Source organism: Plutella xylostella, chromosome 5 (assembly GCF_932276165.1).
Source record: "Plutella xylostella chromosome 5, ilPluXylo3.1, whole genome shotgun sequence".
Taxonomy (NCBI): Eukaryota; Metazoa; Arthropoda; class Insecta; order Lepidoptera; family Plutellidae; genus Plutella; species Plutella xylostella.
This window is the reverse complement of record NC_063985.1, coordinates 6,436,856-6,458,438: the sequence shown is the minus strand read 5'-3', so window position 1 is coordinate 6,458,438 and position 21,583 is coordinate 6,436,856. Positions and strand designations below refer to the sequence as shown.

The window sequence follows — 21,583 nt, the reverse complement described above, 5'->3', positions numbered from 1 at the left end:
TTACCAATCGCTAAACGTATTTAAAATGGTATTTAAGTCAAATTTTACATACATTTGGTACCAACTGACAAATGTTTGCCAAGCTACTAAATACGTTTAGCGTTTGGTGAAATTCCACCTTAATCGACGAACGAATGAACAAAAATTTTAACACATTTTAATCAATGATTTCAAAAGGAAGGATAGGCCCTTCAGAACATTTTACTCAAACCTTCTTCATACAAGCAAAATAACTGTTATCTGTCATAATTTGTTTGAACTATGTCAGTGCCTAGCAACTATCTTGACGACGTAACCTTGTACGTGCGTTAATAATTTACCACCCCGGACATTGTTTTATTATTTGCAGGCGCCATATCAATAATTTAAGACAAATCGAAGTACTAAAATTAAAACTGTTTTGGGCTGTAGACCTGTAGAGCGTTCCGTACAAATGGACTAAAAATCACGCTCCAAAACGTAATTGTGTGTGCAACAAGAAAATGTTCTCGGAGGATAGTCAACAAAAAATGACGTCCGCACAAGGTTACAGCGCGCGGCCATTGTAGACTTTGGTAGTAAAATAATTATCACTTTATAATGTGTTTATTACTTTATTTAATGGTAATTACCGATGATACGATATTCGATGTTTCTTTTTGACCTTCGTATAATGGTTTTTGCAGCCTTTCACAACACAACTACATATTTATCACAAGATTCACAAGACCATCTCTCGGCCACAGACAACTGTCGACTGATGAGCGTTGGCCCTAAAATTACGATTTTAGGGCCAACGCGCGGGTGCCATTTTTTTGAGTGGGAGGCCCTGTCCTTACGCTAGTAATATATATGTCAATGATTTTAATAGAGTCAGATAGAGCCGTGGTTCGCGCAGCGCTCCGAAGCTTCCAAAAAACAAAACTGCAACGCCAACCACGACTCTATCTCGTTGTAAAAAAAAAAAAAAAAAACACGCACTCACGCCTTGTACTAATGTACTCCCTTGCGGGGTAGGCAGAGGTGCATTGCTGCACCCACTTTTCGCCAGAGTGTTATGTTAGTCCCAATGTAATAGGGGGCGGGCCTATTGCCATTTTACGGGCACATCCAAGACCCGAGAACAAATATCTGTGTTTAAACAAATATCTGCCCCAGCCGGGAATCGAACCCGGGACCATCGGCTCAGTAGTCAGGGTCACTAACCACTACGCCATTCGATCGTCAATCTCGTTGTATTAGATACATAGATAGATAGATAAAGCGTTTATTTGATTCACTTTCTTACATACACAACAAATCACATATTATTATTAAGCGTTCGTTAGTTGATATAGAGAGTGACCCCTCACGCGGTTGGTGGCGGAGGTGAAATCGCCTGAATGCGATGCAGGTGCAGTTAAAGTGAGTAAAGAGACGATGTTTTCAGTTACAAAGAACGATGTGAAAGGCGGATGTAAAATATGCAAATGCAGTTTTGATGAATTATGCGGTAACAGCGGTGTCTAGGAATGAACTTTTATTTGTGAGCGTAATTTTACAGCATTATTCATGATATTTTTTGTTAATCAGGCATAGGCTTTTATAATAATAAGTCGTTATTATCTATGTACATGCATCATCAAAAAAATATGAATCATTAAACAATTTAATAAGTATCAAGATTCAATACCTAGATCTGACTGCTATGCCGAAGGTCCCGGGTTCGATTCCCGGCTGGGGCAGATATTTGTTTAAAGACAAATATTTGTACTCGGGTCTTGGGTGTTGATATTTATATTTAATATCTATCTATCTATGTATTTGTGTAGATATATCAGCTGTCCGATACCCATAACACAGGCTCTGCCTAGCTTGGGGTCGGATGGCCGTGTGTGAGATGTCCCCACATATTATTATTATTATTATTAGATCTGTATATAATGTGAAATTTCTAACTTCCGAATAATAATTAAAATCCGAAAAGCCCAAAGTTACCGTTATACAGAAAGCACATTTTAGCAGTGTATTTTACAGTAATACTCTGTATTCTAGAGGTAGTATACTCTACGGTGCACGTTAAACCAAAATTCCCAAGCGTTAAAATACAAAGTCTCCCGTCACGACTCAAATAAACCAGCCCCAATCTTCACGCCGCCGCATCACAAATGCTTCAGCGAAATTAAAACGCGTGTAAAAGCAAAACTTTATAAATATCACATGTAATCTACACGTTTGCACTGAATTTGAACACTCAGTTAAGAACCAGCGTAACTCATGTGGCACAATGGACCTAAAAAGAACCAGGTAGGGCTGGTTTTGGTTTGGCGCGCAGGCAAGGTAGAGTTGGTTAAGGTTTAAGAAGCTTATATTCAGTCCAGTGAGAGGAGAGCATCCTGTATACTGCAAAGCTAACTGCGAGCGGGATAACATCGACACTTCTGCACAAAATACTCCGCTCGGAGTAGTGGTGGGTTTAGAGATTGAAATCGGGTTGGCTAGAGTGAGTTTTTAGTGCTGATAAATTTAGTAGGTATGCTATCTACCGATTTATATGTTATACTTAGAGGTAACTTCTGTTTAAGTTCATGATAATTATACATACATACATATATATGCACTCACGACTGTAATCTCCGAAGGGGTAGTCAGAGGTGGCTCACAAGCGAGCCGTACTCACGTGATAGGTTGAGAACCATTTTGGTCGCCGTTTTGGAATAAGTACAATGCACATGTGTATCCTACACAGTCATAATTATAATGGTTGTTAAAGTGGTATAACGTGGAAATTTTGATGCTGACCTGAAGTATTTCTTTTCAATGAAAATAATACTGGATCCCATTTTAGAAGTCACAAAATTGAAAATAACCTTCAAAATAATATACCTATTATTAACATAACAATAAGTTTGGCTTCTGTAGTAAGAATAATAGATCAATTTAATCCTCCCACTGATCCGATTAGCAATGTTGATAAATATCCGCGATCTATGATGTGGGTCGAGAAAATTAATCACAGCTTCCTATGTAGGTAAAATTTTCAATCAATGTTAACCCCTTAACTGCTCACTTGAAGAAAATTACATAACTGCTCAATTTAATTCGTTAATTTATAGGTAGGTAGAAAAAGTAGGTCTCGATTCAAAAGACGTCTCAATAATTAAGAACCTCTACTGGCAGCAGACAGCGAACGTCCGCGTAGAACACAAACTCACAGCTGATGTAGAGATATTACGAGGAGTGCGACAAGGGTGTATATTATCACCGTTGCTATTTAACTTGTACGCTGAAGAAATTTCCAGAGGCGCTTGAAAATGCAAAATGTATTGTTGTAAATGGGAGACCCCTCAACAACATACGATACGCCGATGATACTGTTCTCCTTGCCAGCTGCCCTGAAGACCTGCAAAAGCTGATAAATTGTGTGGCATCAACCAGTGCTCGTAACGGTCTCAATATTAATATAAAAAAGACCAAGTACATGGTGGTCGATCGTTCACAAATATCTGCCAATCTCTATGTCAACAAACAACCGTTGGAGAGAGTTAGTTCATATAAATACCTAGGGTGTATTGTGAACGAACAGGAGGACCACAGTGTGGAAGTCAGATGTCGCATCGAGCAAGCCAGGGCTGCGTTTGTGAAAATGAGACACCTCCTTTGCAACCGAAATCTCAAACTCTCCACTAGTTGCCGCTTGGTACGGTGCTACATTTTTCCATACTTCTGTACGGAGTAGAAGCTTGGACACTGACCAAGATCTTATGTAAACAGTTAGAAGCCTTCGAAATGTGGATATACAGAAGAATGCTGAAAATATCATGGACGGATAGAGTAAAAAATGAAACGGTACTGCAAAGGATGCACAAAAGGCTAGAACTCTTAAACACAATTAAGAAAAGGAAGCTGCAATACTTAGGCCATATAATGCGCAATGACAAATATGCCCTCCTGCAACTCATATTGCAAGGGAAAATACAGGGCAAAAGAAGACCTGGCCGTAGAAGAACCCACTGGCTACAGAACCTCGCCGAATGGTTCAATATATCCACCATAGAGCTATTCCGAGCTGCGACTTCCCGGGCCCAAGTGGCCATAATGATAGCCGACCGAATATGAAATGAAACTGAATAGAATCCAACTAACAAGTGTCACTACTCAAAGGTGTGACACCACACAATAACCCTCAAATTCATAGGTACGGTCAGGTGCAGAGAAACCTGACCCCCCTCACATAGTAACAATGCTTCTGAGAGGGGTCAGGTTTTTCTGTTGTCAGTACTGTAAATTTCAGTTGTCAAAAGAGCTTCTGGTCCATGAAGTCGCTAATGAAGGGCAACCTACCTTTGCCCCTGAAGCGTAAACTCATTGACATGTGTATCCTGCCTGTCCTAACCTACGGTGCTCAAACATGGTCACTGACTGAGTCTCAAAAGTCCAAACTCAAGGTTTGTCAGAGAGCGATGGAGCGCAGTATTTTGGGAGTAAAGCGAACAGATCGCATTCGCAACACCGACCTGCGCTCCAAAACTCAAATAGCTGACGTGGGTGCCAAGACTGCTAAATTGAAGTGGGACTGGGCGGGGCATGTCTGCCGTATGCAGCCGGAGAGGTGGGCAAAAAATGCCACCAAATGGATACCCAACAACGGCCGCCGGCGCAGAGGCAGACCAAGAAAGAGATGGCGGGACGACTTGGACAATTTTAACACGGAATTGTGTGAGAAGGCCCAAGAAAGGGATAAGTGGAATGTTCAGGGAGAGACCTTTGCCCAGCAGTGGGACAATAGAGATTAAAAAAAAAAAAAAAAACTGTAAATTTACAACAAGGTTAAAATTGACTTTGAAACACAGGAGTTTCGACTTTTTACGTCAGTAGTGAAATTCATATATCACATTGTCAATTTTTAACCTATTGTAAAGTGTCAAAAAGCTCTATGAATTTGGGAGTAAGAATCTAATAACAGTTGTAGCCCATCACTAGTGTTTTTGACAGTAGAAGTAGGTGGCACTTAGCAATATCATTGGCTCTAAGTAACAGCTGAAGGCTATCGGCGCGATGCATCAAACACTAAGCCGTTATCAAACGTTCCCCTTGCAGTTGCTGAAATAACGATCGATGCTTCTGCTACTGAAATTTCAGCTTTTACAGAACGTAATAAGACCTACATGAGGACCGATCTGTGGCGTGGAGTTTCTGTAGGTCTTATTGTTTAATTTATCGTGTTATTTCTAGTAACATTTAAAATTATACTTTTTATGCAGGAAAATACCTACAGAAGCCTATTGAAGCGTCATCAGTAGACGAGCTGGCTTCATTGAAGTTAAGCAACATAATAATGTGGCACCGTCACAATTTGGATGGGTTTTTATGTGGTGGTTTTCTGAGCGCTTTAGTTCTTCGGATGGCACGTTAAGCCGTGGGTCATGTGAGGGTGAGGCCTTCGGGCAGCTTGAAAACATCTGATAGTCGGGTTGACTACACACGACAACTCTCTCATCTCTTCATTATGTATTTTTTAAGACCTACTTTATTTTTCTGCTTACAATCTATTATCAATATTCTTATATATATAATACAAGATTCTTACAGTGTTGGAAAACTCAACAATGCAGTTTTAATCTTTAAGGTTAACTTAACTTACGCTTATTGCGTTAGGCAAGTAGACTGTAAAAGTAACGGTGTTGAGCAAGACTGTGCGGATCGACTAAGACTGCATAATACCCTTGGCTAAGGGTGTTCTATTTCAAAAAGTGTAATAGATGACTTAGGTGAGTCTATATGTCTTAAATGTAAGTTCGCCATTTGCATTGGCGACCTAACCTATAAATTGCTGGAATAAACAATATTTTGCTTTAAAATACTTACTTATTCATGTGAATTTTGTCATTCCAGTCATGCCAATCGATTTATGAAACTAATGGACATACAGCAAGGATACAAAAAATACAAAATTGAGTCGTCTATTTTATATTTACTTATGTTTCATTTGAAATCCTCAATAAATTCGGAGCGCATTAAAATTGAGGTGGGAAATATGGTATACATTACAGTAAAATTACAATGGCATATTATTTTCAATTCACTAAACATGTTAAGTCAAGTTCATATATTATATTTACTGTTATTAGTAATGATCAATACTGTCACTCTAATACTGTCGCGTATGATTGCTGTTGACACTATTATTTTCAAAGACATACAACTTGTATGGTAAAAGTGTATTCGAAAAACGGTAACATACTTACTTAACCCTTTTTTACCAAACAAATAAGAGTCAGGGAGTCAAATAACCATTCTACAACTACAACTATACCGCTATAAGTTCTAGCTGAGAGTGATTAAACGCTCTTGTATAGTAACTTTAGCACTTCAATGACACCGTACTACAGGCTTTCTATAACTTAAACACTTCAATGACACCGTTTTACAGACTTTCTAAAGCCTTTACTCTCAAAATCGTGGGCCTCTTTCGTGGTTATAAGTGAGTTAGAGCACTCTCCTACACTCTTATACAGCTATGTCTTAACACTTTAATTTTCGAATGGAACCATTATACAAGTTATATGAGAGTTTTTTTAACGCTACGGTGTTAGTTGGGCGGTTGGGTAACCGAGCCACGCTCTAATGAGAACCCGGTAAAAGCATATTTGCCTTTGTACTGGAACGAATGGGAATTTAAAGATCACTTGCGAGACGGCAGGAGCTGCCGTAATGAGCACTGCAGCATGCTAATGCACGATGCAAGATGTAAATATGTACAACTCTACAGTCTACAACCATTTAAACAACGTATCCAATGAACAAAATAGTGATTATGAAATACGAGCGGTATGTGTGTCAGTAAAAAGTTATTGGGTTAAACATAATTATATGTCACGATTATCTTATCTTGTTGAACTTTCGGTAAAACCTTGCTGAAGCTGTACTATCACATAATTTTATATCCAAGGGCGCAATTGAGGCAATACTTTTTATCACGAAGTTAAACACTGCTCCAATTACGAAAAAATATGTTCTATCTACAAATCTACATACGCAGGATTAATGTGTTGTTCCGTGTGGATCATTCATCGTATTAAACACATTTGCGTCCTCTAATTATTGTCATCATGGCGTCGTCGTAGATGAGATCAACTGCCGTGGCGGACGTCCGCCGGCGCACTCGCGTGCTTCCATATTTAAATTATGAACCACCGTGGTTACTGGCCGGCTTATCGCCACTTCATACACCCGTGAACAATTTAAAAGCGCTTAATTGAAGCGTTCCCAGCCGCTTTGCTCTCGCGTGCCAGCATTTATATGCAGCACCGTAAAATATTTAAGACATTAGATTGTTCGAGTATCGCCACGGCACAACGGCTGCAGCTATTACATTATACTTAGTAAAGGTTATTAATAGCTATTACAGCCTTGTCTATCCCGCGCTTACTTCTCAACTAAACTGTATGAGTACAGCAAAAGTTAAAGTTTGAATCTATTGTTCATCATTATTAACAGCGATACAGATTGATTTTATTTATTTATTTATTTATTCTTCATTGCACAATATACAAAAGTAATTATGTACAATTAGGTGGACTTAATGCTAAAAGCATTTTCTACCAGTCAACCTACAGGAGGTACAGGGAGTAAATTGTATGGGAGTGCAAAAAAAAAAGAACTTATTTAAGACAATTTCAGCGAAGAAAACTAAATATGTACTACTTAAATATAATATTCTACAACAATTTATACTTATACAATATACTAATAGATAATATATAAACCTATACCTATAAAATATATACAATACATAAATACCTAATATAAATATATATATTATAATATTATTATTATATAAACACACAACAACTGAGGTGCATGAAAAAAATGAACTGTCTTCTATCCTATCCTGCTGAGATAATGAGCCCGAACCAGTGATTTAAATACTGCTCGACTGGGAGCCTTCCTGATAGACTCGGGGAGATCATTCCACAGTCGGACAGCTGTAACGGAGAAGGAATTAAGCATAAAACCTGAATGATGTAGTGGTAAGGACAACAAAAGATTATGGGAGGAGCGGAGGTGTCTGCTATGAGTATCTGATAGGAAGTTGAACATAGATTTAAGGTAAGAAGGGGAATTAGGTTCAAAGAGGACCGAAAAAAGAAGGCAGAGAATGCGTACATTCCTCCTATCTCGAATAGGAAGCCACTTCAACTTGGCACGATAACTGGACACGTGATCATATTTTCGGAGACCGAAAATGAATCGTATACAGGTATTCTGCAAGCGTTCCAGTTTGTTAAGCAAAGCCTCAGTCACATCCAAATAGCACACATCAGCATAGTCAAGAATGGGCAAAAGAAGAGAGGTTGCCAGAGAAAGTTTTGTCTTGAAAGGCAGAAAGTTTTTGAGGCGTATAAGGGAATGCATAGAGGCATAGATCCGACGCGACACATTGTCAATCTGTGGCACCCAACTCAGATGATCGTCGATGATCAATCCAAGATCTTTGACCGTGGATGAAAATGGAATACTGCATCCGTCGAACACCAATGGCACCGAAGTAAGATCATGGTTAGACATTAATTGAGAGCTGCCGACGATGATTGCTTGACATTTCGTAGGGTTTACCAAAATACCAAAGCTTTTTGACCACTCAAGAATACGTGTTAGGTCTTCATTAAGTTGGTTGATGATCAAATCCAAGTCATCAGGATGGCCCTGACTGTAAAGCTGCAGATCATCAGCGTACAGATGGTAGGAACAGAGAAGATTAGAGGAGACTAAATGAATAAACATAGAGAAAAGTAAAGGAGACAGGATACCGCCCTGAGGAACGCCAGCAGACAAATCGGACCAGTCAGATAATACCGAGCAGCTTCGGATCGCCTGCTGACGACCCCGAAGATAGGAAGAAAACCAGCTGACAGCAGGGAGGGAGATCTTGGATTTTTCCAAAACGGCTAATAGTAGGTCATGGTCCACAGCGTTAAACGCATTGCTAAAATCAATGAGGACAAGCACGGTAATCATTTTGTTCTCCATACCACACCTTATGTCCTCAGTGACTTTCAGCAAGGCAGTCGTAGTGCTGTGCCCAGCCCGAAAACCAGACTGGTATGGATTTAGAAGACCACCATTTGACAGAAACGCGGTAAGCTGACGGTGAACAATCGACTCGAGGACCTTGGACAGGAAGGGTAATATTGAGATGGGGCGGTAATGGTTGAGAGATGAGGGATTTGATATTTTAGGAAGAGGAATAACATAGGCCTTACGCCAGAGATCAGGGAAATGTCCAGAGGTAAGGGAATGGTTGATGATATGGGTGATGGCAGGGAGAAGGATGTCGAGAAGATTGATCACCATAATGCGTCCTATATTATCATGGCCTACCGCCTTCGATTTGAGGGACAGAATAATTTTCCTAATCTCCTCCGCTGATGCTGGTGCGAAATTAAAGGAGTCTATATCTGGCGTGGGTATATTATCAATTTGATTTAGAGTGATTTGTTTTGTGAAAGAGTCAAGAGTAGAGGAGGATGTGAAGTGTTTGTTGAGAGAGTTAAGATCAAAAGGAATTTTATCATCTTGTTTAGGTGGCTTACCCACGCCAAGAGACCTTAGGAATTTCCAAATGCCTGCAGGAGAAGATAGTTCAAGTTGCTCTGTGATATATTGGCGTTTGGCGTTCCTACACATCCTGCCTTACAGGCAGACCAGTTTTCCTCAGTACGTGATTTTTTGTACCTACGAAATGCCCTGTCCCTCCTAACCATGAACTTCCGGATAGTGTCAGTAATCCAAGGCGTTGGTCGATGCTTCAGTTTCACAGGACGTACAGGAGCATGAGTGTCAAACAGCTTTATGACATTGCTGCATAGAAATGCAACTTTGTCATCGACATCTGGCAAGTCCTGCATGTCACTCCACTGTATTTTTGTGGCATCGGATCTAAGCCTCTCAGCATCTAGCTTAGAAAAGTTACGTTGAAGGAGTACCACTGGCTTTGGTTTTGGAATGCGTAATCGATAGGAGCAGAAAATGAGGTCATGATTAGAGAAACCAGGAGCGAGGTGTTGTCCGTGGCGAGCTACGAGAGAATCATCAGAAGTAACAATGAGGTCGATTAAGGTGTCAGTCGTAGAAGAGTGATGAGTGGCGGATAATGGTAAAATTTTAAGATTGACTGATCCAATCGACGATGGATTGCAATTTTCGGGAGCGAGAGTTAGGGACAAGCAAGTCGGTATTAAAATCACCCATGACTATGTGATGTGTGTAGTTGGAGGTTATATTTTCAAGGACGGACTCTATAGACGAGAAATAGTTATTACTTGGAGCACAATAGGACACCCCAAGTAAAACCTTGACCCCCAGATTCAGTTCAAGAAATAAATATTCGGCGGGAGCATTACTGGACGAGGGAGACTGGGCTACAATTGAGAAAGGAATATTGCTTTTTAAGTAAATGGCTACTCCTCCACCCGATCTACCCACGCGATCATTGCGGACTAGGACATATCCAGGGAGACAGTACGCATGTGAAGAAAGAGTGGGTTGTAGCCAACTTTCAGAAACCAAAACAGCATGGGCTATGCCCGATGAGAAAGTGTTAAGCAGTTCGTTATAATGTTTTGGAATGCTTTGAGCATTAATATGGCAAACGTTAAAATTTTTAGAAAGAGAGGAGAACTCGTTAATTAAAGTGTCACTTAGGCACAGGCCATCATCATCAGCGCTTAGATAAGAAGAAGAATCAGCCGAAGCAAATGAGTCATCGTCAGATCCAACAGACATAAAAGTTTGTGTGTGTAATGTGTAACTACAATTATAAATACTATATACTTAAATAAATAATATAATCTAATAGATAAAGCTAATAAAATATGTACTAAACAAATTATTGACTTGCGCGGGTAGAAAAAACTACCTGCACCGTCCTGCTGGTCAAAAAGTAAAAAAAAAAAAACATTTAAAAAAAAAATTAATAATAGTTGACGCTCAGAATATTAACATTTGAATAAATGGACTATTTAATTTAGAGCGTGAATTTCTGAACGCAACCCAATACTTAACACTGACAGAAAACTAAAAACACAGATAAATAATTGGCAGAATATGTTGAAGTTGTCAACCCATGGAAGTAATAATACAACAGGAATGCGCACTGCACCAAAAAAACGAGCCGACAGAGATAGTCAGCACGGAGCCCTCCATCTCTTTCTATTTTTGGTGACCATAATTTTAGGTTATTCATGAGACATTTCTTCTAATCTATCATGTCGCGAATAGGTGTCGATGGTCTCAAAGTGACCTATTATTCGAATAATTCGATTGCAATGTAGGTACGAATGTATTTTGGTGATATGACAATTGAGTAAACAAATGGGGTGAAGGTAAAATTTGTATAGATTGTCAAAACAGGTAAACATTAAACGCAACTATGTACCTAAAACGTGTTTACTCTGTGGGTGTTCCGTTTACATAGTCTAGTAAAGTCTAGTTGATGAAAATCATAAGATTTCAAAAAAAAAATCTCATCCTAAGTGCTTCTACCGGTTTTGAGCTTGATAAATTATCTTATAATACTCATATCTATCACCAAAAAATCAACAGCTCATAACTCTTTACCAGCCTTATAAGATAACAGTCACAATAATACCTAATGATACTTAGGTATAAAATAAAACAAAAAGTTGAATGAAACAGGTCCTAATTAATGGAAAGTGATTCAAAAGTACGAATGAATGGTCACCCTAACCATAACGTCTCTCACAACAGTATAAACGTCATCATTCGTCATCTTGACAACTTCGGTCTTGTCGTAAAGTATTTAGAAAAACTACCAATATTTTTTATGAAATTATTATTCATACAAATACCAAATATTTCATTAAAATTACATGTTTGTAATGATTTATTATAAATTTGTTTTTGAAAATGATATGATATACAGTAGTCTATGAGTTAATTTAATATATTTTTTGCATAGCTCTCTTCGTACAAAATCTACTAAAGTTTACCCAACTGAATCCTGGCAATTGTTAGAAAGAGAGGAAGGGCTCTGTGGTAACCCTCTCTATCGGCTCGCGGCCTCTTTCACTTCAAATATAAGTCTTAAGGTGAATACGTTAGGTCTATTTTTGTTTGCATAATTTCGGTGAGTGCGCATTCCTGTTGTATTATTACTTCCATGTGTCAACCTCTTGACAACTAAATCTACAAAAAAAAAACTGAAACTTTGGTTGACAATGGTTGACAATGACAAGCAAAGACAAAATAAAGAACACATTGCTGTGTGGAAAAATAAATTAACCTACCTTCTACCTTACGTTACGAGCAATTACTAAAAAATGCATTGCGTTAACCGTGAAAATATGTACCAGAAAAGAGTAATTGAAATTGAAGCACAATGAGAATCAACGCTTATGAACACCGGCTTTACTTCTGGTTACTGGAGCAGGTTGCGCGACTGGGGGCTGAGACGCCGTGGTTGGAGTCACAACTCTGCTGGGACCAGGCTTCGAGGCGGGCTTGGTGCCGGGCGTCTTGCGAGCAGCGGGGGCCGCTGCCACCGCCGGGTGCTTGCTGCACAGCTCGTCCAACTCCAGCTCGGACACTACCTTCACCCTGGTGTCTGCGAGCTGAATGAAGATGGCACCATTTCTCGTCCAGCAGGCCCTGACGCCGAAGTGCTTGCGGGCCCGCATGAAGATGCGTTGCCGTGTCCTGGTCAGGAATTCGCGGATGATGATGGGACTAGATTTGAGTTCCCTCTTGTTATCCCATATTAGTGACCTGACAGATGGAGTTGAGAACCTCACCAGAATAGGCCTGGGCTTCTCAGGGTCCTGTATGCCTCCAATCCGAACACACTGGATAATGCTGGAGCGATCAAAATGTGACTGACCCAGCTTGGTGACAACAGTGTGTGTGATCAGCGCCGTGGGGTCCTCCTCCTTCTCCTCCGCAATGCCAGTGAACAGAAGGGCATTATGACGGCTCTGGGTGTCTATTTCATCCACCTGCCTAACCAGGCCAGCAATCTGCTCGTGCATCAGACGTAGGATGGGCATGACTGAGTCCTTGAATAAGCTGAAATCCCTGGAGAGATCATCAAGCTCTGGCTTCCTGCTTGAGTTGGAGGACTTCAGCTTTCTCTCAAAATCATCCATGCGATCCGCAATCATCTTCTCCATATTCTTCTGTTGCTCCAATAGCTCTTGTGTAGAGACCATAGTGCAGTTATCAGTGTCAATAGTGTAGATGATAGGTATTGACCAGCAGGTAGGTGCAGTTGCAAGAGTTACTGCATATAATTGCTAGATAACAATTATCCACCGAATTTATGTATATAAATATCTGAATTTTATTAGAAAATACTTTTATTATTGTAAATAACTATTTAAATTTATTAAAATCTCTACAGTACAATGTTGTTTATTTATTTGCAACTACTATTGATTGATACAGTTGAAGGTAAATTTTTAGAACTTTAGTCTGAGACTTTAGTAAATACTTACTCATCCATCTATCTATCACTAACTCATATAAAGGATGATTTTTTTTTATTGTATTATACAGACACAACGATACACATGAGTAGTTAGATAGTATTTTACACATATTATTAATCAAGATACATAATACGTATTGTATTGAGAAATTGCGGCAATAAAACTTGGTTAGACATTAGGCTGTAATGGGGTAATGGCGGTTATTTCAGCGGGGATGTCCACCACAGTTCGGTCATTAATCTCTAGGGAGCATGGGGCCTCACCCTCTGAGGATAGAGGACCATAATTAAATACGACCCAGCGGGCTGCACGAGCCAACAATATTTGTAGAGGAGACCAAATACCAACTTCAGCAAAAAAATAAGTGTAGTGGTCATATGGTTTAAGATACACGTTTAAAATAGGTAATACCTTAATTAGATATGCTATATTTTCTCTAAAATTCTCAGTTAGGGCGCCTTCAAATTAGTCGCTAATTGACGCGCGACTGCAGCGCTGCTGCGGCGCTGCAGTCGCGCATCTTTTAAATTACAAAATTTATATGGATTTTGACAGCAGCGACTAATTTGAAGGCGCCCTTATTGATACATTGGGTGAATGAGTGTGACATCATTTTGTTTAGCGCGATGTGGTTGCCATGAATTCCATTCGCATTGACAATTTGTTTACAAAACATAGCAAAGTTTACCAAGTACATCTCATACAGTATACTTAGGTGTCTAGGTATACCATGATGACTCAGAACAGTCAAGCGTTATGTTTATTCACAAAATGACGTGCATATCTAACAATTCGCATTCTATGGCCAAAGACCTCGTCCCTTGGCGCCAGACTAATGTCGATAGAAACCCCATAGGTGTAATAAAAGCGAGTAAGAGTGTAATGTTATTCTACTTCGAAGGAAATTACTTTGTCCGCAATATCTCAGTAGGCTCGGTAAGTGACTGCCTATCATTCGGATGTCGGTAATGTAATGCTAATGTAATTTCCTTACTTGCGTAAATAGTTGTCGTTACATTATTGTCTTTAGGTACCTATACCTACCTACAGTAGTACCAGTAGTAGTTATTGCAAAATTCGTTTACTTACATTGCTTTGTCATGTTGATGTAGTAAGTAAATAATGTGTAGGCAGGTATTATTATTTATAATTTTATCGTCCTACACTGACAAAATCAGATATTTTCATGAGTTATCAACGAAATTTAGTTGAAAGCTATGTGCGAAACACGTTCAGTTAATGCTCAGTGCTATAAACCGTTAGTGTGCCACTAAACATAATATCTGTTAGACGGTTACGTGTTGTATATGTGTGTATTGTATTGTACTGGCAAAATAGATTTTGTACATAACTCGATAGGTATTAGGACCAGCGATAAACCTAGTTTGTAGGTGTACTTGTGTGTATATTAAGCTGGAGGGTTACTCTACACTGACTACACTGACACTAGAGTCGTGGACATGGCTCAAGCAGCAGCGCTTCAAAACGTTTTTCGTCATATAGTATAGAGTGACCCCCCGGACGCCGCGACCGGCGCGGGCGCAGTCCCGTTGGTCGCTGAATTTGGCGGCTCCTGGTCACTGCTCTTCCGGCTCTACATCCATTATAATGCTGATTGACATTGCCATTATGTTTCGGTTATTATGTAGGTATGTATTAAACTGAAACTGAAACCGTTGTTTTTTAAAGAATTCAGCATAACTATTTTAATAGTAAACACAGCAAACAATTATAGTATAAGCAACTTACAACACAAAAAAAAATGTACCAGTGGTATTGTATTGAAATAAGTTTATTTACTTACCATTAGTTATATACAAACGTTAAGTCGTAGTAGCTACGAACTCACCCAGTTATTTTTATTTAATTCTGCTAAATAGTGCAGTTCTCAACCAGTTCTTCTTCATGAGATACTTAATTATTATTTGCGTTGAAGAGTCTCATTAGAAACAGTTACATGTTTACGGGATTACAGTAACGTTGCCAATGTATGCTCAGAACTCCATGTGACCACGTCTCTCCCACGCCTCTCGCCTTTGTCATGTCTTTGAAAAACGTGTACAACAATCTTCACAAGACCCTCGAACATGCGCCGCCGACAATAGACTTGGATTTATAATTTAATTCTCATCTTAGAAATAACTTTATGCGTTTCTGAATATAATTTAACTGTTAACTTAATCATGTAGTCTGCTGAACTCTATATTAATTTCTTCTGTAGATAGCGTATTTATTTTCGGTGTACATTATAAACCGTAAACGGAGCACTCATATGAAGAGCTGAAATAAAGCACGCCACATATGCCTACAGCGATTCTAGTGGACTAGCACTTTAGAGGTTTTCGCCCCTATGCGTGCTCCACTCCAGACTGCGCAAAATAAAACCATATGTCGAGAACCGCAAGGGCTGCTCTCGAATCATCGCATCGCTCAAGTGGACGTCATCAAAGCTGCAGCCCATTAGTTGTTCATTCTGCGGAGGCTCAAGTGCATCGATCGGCAAAATCAAACGTGCGTCCAACAAAAACAGCACCCTGTATCTGTTATCTATGGAGCGAATCATTGCCACGTTTTTTGCATCAATGCTGAGCGGATTGTGAGAAGCTCTTCAGAAATGTTGCAGCGGTGATACAATAAATATATTTTTATGCTTGTTGAGTCCGCGAATCATTTTGCTCACATTCCTAAAATGCTTGGAAATTCAATAGGAAAATGCAAAAAGCTAGTAATTTTACCTACCAATAATTTAATGTCATATTTACAAGCACTTTAGATATAACACGTAATAGGCAAGTACCTACTTTAATGTTGGTTTAGATCTCAGGTTAGCCAACCGCAATGTGGTTATTAGTTACATTACATAATCATAATACAATAACTTTATTATTGTAATGTCGTTTGTTATGATTATGATACTATTATATATTTTGTTTATGTGTATGTACATATTGTATTTACATGTATTTTCGCTTTGTTAAGTTAATTATATTTTCTATTCTGTATTCACAATGTGTACTTACTCAACTTCTAGATTGAGAAAACATAACAGATAATGATGTTATCATCAAACGATCAAGCTGACAGCGACATCGCGTCTATAACCACGAGAAGGGCTTAGAAGGCGCATTCCTGCATTCTGATGAGCTTGTAATTCAAACAAACTTATTATAATAAGGGTCCAATAGCTGGTGGAAACGGAAACGCACCGTTGTGACTACTTGTGGCCACTATAACGGGTTCGTGCACGCGTTGCGCCCACACTTATTAACGAAACTGAGATTTATGCGCCATACTATGAAAGCGATAGTGGGACAATGGGCCCTATGGAATGCGGCCTATGTTTATGATTATAAACCTATTGACAAGACGTCGAATAGGCCCGAAGTTGATACGAGCTAGGCTAGGCTGCAGTTTCATTCACATCTCTTAATATTTTTACTTGAGGAAATTTTCATGGTCGTCATAGAGTCAAATTGATATTAGAAACAGACTTACAATCGTCTGTAGTCATCAACTATCTATATAAAACATAGAAGTAAATAAACTAAATATAAACAACCTCAGCAGTAGGTATGTGTCATTGTTGCTGAATCCGCGACGTCGATAATACGTAATCAAAAAGTATGGATACGAATATTATAGCATTTGCTGTGTGCCGTTTCTTTGTGATAAATAAATGTATCTTATATATTATATTTATCTTTCCATCATTATAGCTTATGTCATTACAGCAATTGCAACAAGTGGAGCGAGTAGAGTACGGTACTACAGTCACGGCAGATCTTAGCAGCTCTCGTCTCGTCTTTGTTCGATATCGAATTAAATAAATTACCCATTGCCATTGCCCCACATTTTATGTAAGCTGATCGAATGATTCCAGCTAAACGCTTGCCATCTTTACATTTTCTACTTTCCCATTTCTCCAAGCATTTTTGATAACTTGATAGTTAAATTGGTTGGCCGTTGGCCATAAGTTCCTTAATTAATTAGGCATATGGATTTTAGATCTCTACAGGAGTTGCACATGTTGGCATGACATATTTCTTACTTACTGAAGAGTATGAAGTTACATTTACAATACTTATTAATTTATCTACATATAGTAACTATATATAATCTGAAGGCTACGCTCAAACTCGTATCGATGTCCACAAGTTAGTCATGCTGTAATCACTAGACGGAATTGGCAAGCGTCTCTTCTCTTCGTTTATGCATTAGTTAGGAATTCAACAAAGAGTAAAGAGACATTGCTAAATGACGCACTAGTGTAGACATTACTTGGGAACAATAGCTCAAGGTCAGATACACGAGTACCACTTTGAATAAACGCCATTGTAAGTACAAACTATACATTGAAATTGGGGACGGGCCGTATCTTCTAATGGAAAAGGTGAAACATATATACTTAGTACAGGTAGTATGCGGGTGGCCGCCATGTTTTTCGGCATAGGTACTTGGTCTGTCTATTGATCTAAAATAATAAATTACTCCTTATTTTATGAAATAAAACGAGTTTAGAGAGTTTAAGACGGAAGTTTGGATATTGGAATAAGTGATAATTAGCAATCGGTATTAACAATCAGACTCACTCATAAATCTGCGACGATAGTAGTTGGTAAATTTTCGCACGCAGATGAAGAGCCTCTGCCACCACAACTAAGTAGGATTTCATGCTTTGTTTTTCAGCGGATGTCGTTTCATGCTCGGCTGGCCACCGATGGCATTCCCATCTCATAACACTAAAGTCAAGGATAACTTGTGGACCTACATCATTTACATACAAGTTCAATTATCTTTAAAAGAGTTCAACCACACCTTGTTTTGTTAATGCTACAAGAATGTTTTGTTGATGCTTTGCGGCGGTCGGTCGGCGCATTTATCCATGTCAAGTGAATCGCAAATCGCATCGCATTCATCGCTGTGGGCACTTCGAGCAGGATCAGCTCGATCGATCAACTAAATTGACATGGACCGAAAAAAACAAAACTGTGTAGGTATTGATAAATGATGAAGGAGCAAGATATGGCTGTATGTGGGGCGTCAGCGAGGTTTCACTGCACGAGAGTAAAAGTGTGCAGGTCAAGTGGCATTTGCCTGTAATTATCTTCAAGATTATAGTGGTTTTTTGTGGGTGGACTAGTAATTTTGGAGTCTGAGCGCGCAGCGGTATCGTTTGAACACAATTGTTATCAGCACGCAAGAGATAACTACTTCATTGAAGGCAATTCACGTTTTCAGGAATTAAGACCACCATGAAAATTTAGCCTTTTATGTCTACAGGCTTAGTTTCAACGAGTACCTACTTAAGCTGTGTTTATTTCGATTTCGGTATTTTTATTATGAAGGTGCACAAAGGTAGGCGCTTTTACTTTAATCATGTACCTACATACTTATAACCAATTAAATATTTATTATGAGGTGAGTAAGTGCCTCCATAAATATACGCTTAATTTAGGTATAGCGTATCATACGTTCTGTAGTTTTATCTTCGTGCCAGATATAACTAGCTAAGATGCTTAGTTTATTATCCTAGACTTCCTGTACTTATATTTATGTCTGAGCTCATCTCCACTTGTTAGCAATTGTGCTCGTTACTGCGAAGCACTGGGCACTTTCCATAGCACTACAATTACCTACAATCAATTTGACTTTCTAACATCTTAGAAATCAGCTAGGGGCTACACATTTACTTTATTTATTTAAGTGAAAAATATTATTAAACAAGTCGTGCATGGCGGTTTATTAGTAAAGGTCCCGCTCCATACATGTCAGACAGTTTGTGTGATAGATCAAGGACCCTTAACAAAGGTGCCTTCTATTACTGACAAAATGTAAAACCGTGCTCTTTATTTTGTTGGATATCTTTCGTCACTGCTATGTGAACTTTGACTTCCATTGTGGTTTTCAGCTGATATAGCTCGATGCTGTTCCATTTCTTAACATACTACTTAGTCACTTTTATTGGTGTCTCATAAAGAAACTTAGTTTAAATGTTTACAGATTACATTTGAAATTTCTAGTTTGTACCAAAATTGTTTATGATATATTATTATCATACGAAATTAAATTAATCTTTTCCTCAATTTAGAATTTTTGATCATTGACCTCCAAGTGTTCCAGTTTAGTTTAAATTAACGTTTTTGGCGATTAATGCGTCATTCTTTTATGTGAACTCTTAATTTTTGCTTTAGAGTTGGAAACGAATCTTTTAACGCCATTCTTGGTAGCATTACTGGTTTCGTATTCTTTCTAATATTATTTGGTTTACCTATAAGGAAGCTTGCAAATTACATGGCTATCTACGATTATTGTTACTACAAATCCTATTTTACAAATTTAATGATTTCTTAATGTCATCATAATCCTTTTGCACTATAGTTTTTCATACATAAAATAGTTAATTACACTGTATCAATCGCAGTACAAAAAATTTGCACAACAAAACTGCCATAACAACAGCAGAGCTTAATCGTGTAATGGTTAGATGCAAGTCACAATACCACAATATGCATACTCCGTGTTGATAATAAAGAGGGTGCAGAAACGAATACGAAATTGTTGGTGGCCCATTTCACCAACGGTCTCTGAGGTTGCAAAGTTTAATTTAAACTTTAAGGCTAAAGTAACAAGAGCGAAAACATCTGCAGGATTAAATGTGGCTCGCAGTCTGCCGATGCGTGCAGACTTGCGAGGTCTGGAGGGAGACCCTCCTCGTAGTTTCAAAAAAGGTTTTTTTTCTATTTAGCACCATACAGCTGACTGATCTCCATTAGTTGATTGGACGATTAATTGAAAAGAGTGTTGGCATACGTTTTTTAAGTTGCTCATCTTAACACATGAGTTAGAGAAATTATTTAGAAGTAAGAGCTAATGAAGTCCAAATTAGTGTTATGTATTGAAAGTAGTACTTACTCAATAAAATAAAAAACTTAAAAGTGCAGATGTAAATATAAACAATAATGATAACAATTGTAAATAACTACCTCAAACTATCCACAAGTATCTTAATTGCCCGCCGGCATCCAGTTGTTTGTTTTCATTCAGTCCTTTCAGGTTTCATGTGAGGGCATTGTTCGTACCATACACTAAATAAAATATAAGTTATGTCTAAAGTTTTAAGCCGGCACTGCACTTGGTAGTAAATATATCGATTGAATTTCGAATGCACAGACGACAAAAGCCGTTGAGCGCGCAGACGGCGCGGCACGTTCACTAAAGGCGAATGACGAATTAATACTAACATAACCTCAAAATTACGCGCGCGTCGACGAGAAATGTTTATGCTGTCTGTACGTCCGTAAATGGGGTTGAGATGAGAAGGAGATGGAGATATGGAAAACGGAGGGAGGGATAGGGACGGAGAGCAGTCAAAGGTGCGTGGGGAGCCATACCATGGGGGTCCCGCTACAGCTATGATATTAACCATTAGCTATAACAGAGGTACATATTTAATATTGAAAAATATTTAAAATAAACATTTCCGCTTAAATTAATTAGGTGGGTATAGTAGGTGACCGAAAGCTCTAATGTCTATATTAACTTACTGTAAAACACACTGTCGGTAATAATTTTATGAGGTTCCATAAGATTCGATGAGGTTTACTTATCTACATGCCTTCAAAATAATTATGAAAAAATGCTCAACCCAATAGATACCGTCTGCATACTTACCTTACTACTTAACTGTTGAAACTTTTAACTAAAACAACGGAAATAGTAATGTCTTGTTTACCGATAACGTTACTGTAGCTCCGCTTATTTATCACTTCCGAGTTCCGACACCTTTGTAATTCTTCTATTCTACCGATAAGTGATAATGATAAACAACTTGCGTAAACTTTCAACAGTCTTTCAACTGCGGCAGTCAACTTTTTTCTTTTTTAACCGACTCAAAAAAGGAGGAGGTTTTTGATAAAATAAGTTCGCTATAGGTTGCTGCTGAGGATCTATTATCCTGTAACTTAATGAAACATATGGCCTTATGGTTGACCTTTTTTAATATCTATACTGTATTAAATTCTTCAATAAACACTGCTGCTACCTAAAAAGGTGTAAGTAAAATGAATGCACCTTGAAGTTTACAAAACCACATTACACACATTGCATGAAATTACATT

At 38.6% G+C, this 21,583-nt stretch overlaps 1 protein-coding gene across 1 annotated transcript in view; it reads right to left on the bottom strand.

The window, feature by feature from the left end:
- The window catches only part of LOC119692332 (serine/arginine repetitive matrix protein 1), a 29,233-nt gene extending 8,524 nt beyond the window's left edge, over positions 1-20,709 (bottom strand). Inside the window, exon 1 of the mRNA XM_038112556.2 lies at positions 20,450-20,709. The gene's annotated coding sequence lies outside the window, so the exon portion shown is untranslated. The remainder of the gene's footprint in view (positions 1-20,449) is intronic.
- Between the last annotated feature and the right edge of the window lie 874 nt (positions 20,710-21,583).